Source organism: Haematobia irritans, chromosome 4 (genome assembly GCF_050003625.1).
Source record: "Haematobia irritans isolate KBUSLIRL chromosome 4, ASM5000362v1, whole genome shotgun sequence".
NCBI classification, from domain to species: Eukaryota; Metazoa; Arthropoda; class Insecta; order Diptera; family Muscidae; genus Haematobia; species Haematobia irritans.
Genome location: NC_134400.1, coordinates 221,989,403 through 221,993,822, shown reverse-complemented (window position 1 = coordinate 221,993,822; position 4,420 = coordinate 221,989,403).

Below are 4,420 nucleotides of genomic sequence, written 5' to 3'. Positions count from 1 at the left end.
TAGAATCCGTATTTTTATCCAACTTGAAATCTAGAGGTATTCTAGGACCATAAAGACGTGTGTGGAAAATGGTGAGTATCGGTCCCTGTTTTGATATAGCCCCCATATAGACCGATCTCCCGATTTTACTTCTTGGGCTTCTAGAATCCGTAGTTTTTACCCAATTTGCCTGAAATTGGAAATCTAGAGGTATTCTAGGACCATAAAGGGGTGTGCCGAATATATTGAGTATCGGTACAGTTTTTGATATAGCCCCCTTATAAATCGGCCCTCCGATTTGGGATCTAGATTCTAGAACTACAATTAAATGTGCTGAATACTGTTTACACCCAAATCCCGATTTAACTCCTAGGGTTTGTAGTTTTTATCCGTTTTGCCACAAATTAAAAAAAAAAAAAATACAGGCATTTTAGACCCATAACAAAGTTTAATGATTTAGTTTTATCGGTCCATTTGATAAGGCCTCCATATAGACCGATTTCACTTATTGAGGATATAGAAGGCGCACTGATCATGAAAATTGCTTGAAACTGAATGCAAAATTCCCAGATTTTACTTCTCGTAGTCATTTAAATAATTGGGATGAAAATCCACAGATTATAGATTTCAAATAAAGGCGTTATTTCATCATTTCCTGGCACACTTACAAGAGATGTTTATGATTCCTCTAAAACTCAAAACAAAAAATGGTTCTTACAAATTCAGAATCTGATCTAGTCTTCATAGGTAAAATATTTACATTTATCTGTGGGAAACGTACTGTTTGAACTGATTTGCTTGGGAAAATATCTGTCATCAAATCCCCCCTGAAATTTTCAAAGGAAACTATTATATAGTGGGTATTTAAGATTCGGCCCGGCCGAACTTACTATTGTATATACCCAGCAAAAAAATTTGGAAGTTCTTCCAATGGCACAACTTTAAAAGCACTTCCAAAAGATGTACTCCCAAAGATGTTCTTTATTTCAACTACACAGGAAGTTCTTTTTATTAAATTATTTATAACTCGCTTTTTTCTTATTTTTAATGGGTAAATTTAATTTTTTTGTTTTAAAAAGGATAAAAACAGAGTAAGCTTTAATAAAATGGTACAAATTATTGAAATTTTGTCGAAAAAATTCAAAATCCATTCAAGAAATATTGGGAATTTTTCAAAATATTTTAATTCAAACGTTTCGGACAAGCGTTAGAATGCATTAAAAATAATAAAAAATTATAAAAATTATTTATTTGTCAAAATATGACAACATTTTTTAATTCACATCCAAAACACTGAATTTGAATCACAGAGTAAGAATTGATGCAAATTCCGTGCAACGGCTGTTGAAATGGTGGACATCCGTCCTATGACAAGCCCGTGTTAAATTCATCGCTTCTGCGCCAATTTTGCACTACTTCCGGATCCAAAAAGAACATTTTCACTACTTTTTTGGCGACGCTTTTTTTACTGGGTACTTGTTATTTTTCTCCTATAACTATTTTTTTGTCCTCAATCACGAAATTAATTGATCCAATTGATATTTAGTTGAATTTTGTTTTCTATCACAGGCGTCAATTAATCACCAATTAAAAATACTATACTAGTAATTTCTGTAATTCTGATTTTTGTTTCAATAAAAGGATTTGTTGAACCAATTAAATATTTTATAGCCGAGCAACAAAATCAAGTGAAAATTAAATTTTAAACACTTGTTTCATTGTATTTCAAACCAAAATATTCACAAATCGTATAGAGTTATTTTCTAATAAAGTTAATAATATTCATATTTCACTTTTATTTATTCTATAAAGTTTTATTTTTATGAATTTTCTATAATTGACATCTAAACAGTAGTGACCAAATACGAAAATTAATAAGCATATTTTTTATTGCTTCTGATCGAATAATTAAGAATATTTTTTAGACTCCCTTTGTGTAGAATGGCAGCCTTAAGCCATAAGTGAATATATATTTCAAGGTTCGTTTGACACTCTATTAAATTCAATATTAGCTGCATTAATAAAATATTGATGGCACAATAGACATTTTTATACACTATCTCAAACTATGGCACGACGCATGAATGATGGATTTTTAGAAAACTTTAAAATGTAACAACAATGCTAGGACTTAATCCATCGAGTTTAACTGAGACTATTGATATGCAGAAAAATTGTCTATTGGTCTTAATTGTATAAAATATACAAGGCTATCAAAAAATGTTGCTCTCGAGATGAGCTTAATTGAACTTAATAAAAAGTTTTTGTTTTTGGGTGATATATAAAAATCTATTACACCGTGGTGCAATATTTATCATGGCCGCCTTGTAAACAAAGGGTTATAGGTTCAATCCCAGTTTCAACCGCACACCAAACATTCATTCAGCGTGGATTAACACCTTTCAGTAATTTATGAGTTTTTTACAACCGTAATGTGAAAGGCTGTTCGGACTCGACCTTTCCCCATTACATTAATAGATAATTGACCGGAGCCGAATGGACAAAGTTTCATTGGCTCTTCAGTTAAGCCGCCGATGAGAGAAATTGAGTGTCTGCTACCGCCGACAAAAAAGGGTCGACTTCATTATCTGCTTCTAAATTTGCCCAAACAACCCACACAATGCAAATGGTAATTTCAACCTTTTTATGGAAATGCAATGGCCGTACATCAATATGGCTATCGATGATCTTATCATGACTCCAACAATGATTTCATTCTAATATCAATTTCATCAAATACATCTCCAAAGAAAGATGATGTCGCATACTTAAAAACAAAACTTGTTATGGGAAACCGAAAAACCAAAAGCAAAGAAAAACAACAACACAAACGACCTAGCCACTAGGCTTTTAATATCTAACCAAATGGTCAATGACCCAAAGATGTGGTTAATTTGATAATTAACTTCCCATACGGAAATTAATGAAGAATGTGTATTTAGAATTATCAAAAAACTAAAAAGAACACAAACTAAGATTAGAGGACTGGGTGACAATAGATGATATTCAGGATTTGTGATTTTAATTATTTTTAAAATCACAAATTTTAATTGTTATTGTTTTTATATATAGCAACACATAGTTGAATTTAATAAAATATCATTTAAATTATTAATAATGAATTTTAATATTAGTAAAATTAAATAGTCCAATTAAGGTATAATTGGATTATATAAGGAAATACAATGTTTTAAATTAAAAAAAAGAAATAAGTAAAACAAAAACTTAATTATGAATGATAATTAATAAAATATTTTTTTTTTAATTAAGCATTATTTTATGTCGGGATATAACAAGTAAATGTAAAATATAAAACAATGTAATAGTTCTCATATTTAACAAAATTCAAAATTATACAACCTAATTTGCATTTTTTTGAGGATTTTCGATTTTTACGGTAATTTTCTCACGTTATTCCCTCTATTTCCGTTTAAGTGGTGCACATCCATCATCCGATGATTTAAGTGCGTATTCTAAATCCAATGGATTTCCTGGATTACAATGCCTACAAGGTGTGAATGCCTCATGAATTGAATATATGGATTTTTTTTGCAAATCTTCTTTTTAAATTATAATGAAATTACACACAACACCGACTAGAGGATTTTAATGGTTTTAGAATGTTATAATCAATTGGTGTTTGGAGTTAAGGTATTCAAATATGCTGATATCAAGAAAAATCTCACATTAATTCCGACAATTTGAATAGCAGTTTTGTGAAACAGGAAAATCCAGAAGTCTAAATAATTTGATATTTGTTTTACTTTAATATGGTCAAACATATTCACATTCACCTGTGTATTGACATTATTCAACAGGTTAATATGGAGTTGTATTTCGAAACAAGAATGTTGTTTTTTTTTTTTAACCAAACTATTCTGGTTATATCATGAAAGTGTTTTTGTTTTAATGAAAAATTTAATTCTATAAGGCAGCATATCTTTGATTGATAAGCATAGTTGTTTTTTTTTTTTTTTGGGTAACTAACACTATCACATTTAGGGGTAAATTTTCTCACACCCAAACATGTGAAAGAACAAAATAACCAATTTTGCAAATGGACTGTCTTCTGGCTACCATATCCATCAGCCAAAGTTTGTTGATGTTTTGCTGTTAGTATTCGAAGAGATCACAGAACTCAATAATCCAGTAGTAGTGAGTATATTAGCCACAGCAAGAGAGTGAGAGTAAGTAACCCACACCCAAACTCTATATTTCCCCCATCTCATTTTGTTTGGGATCAGGCAAACGAAGATGATGATGATGCTGTTGTTGGCTGTATTGTAGTTGCGTTTTTGCGTTTCATTCATGTGTATGGGTAGATGGGGTATTATTAAAAAATTCTCTTTTGCAGTGACGTCACAACGCATCTCACATGGCCAACGCTTGCGCACCGACGTTGTTTATATACGAAAGCTCTTGCTGTATCATCTTCAGTTCT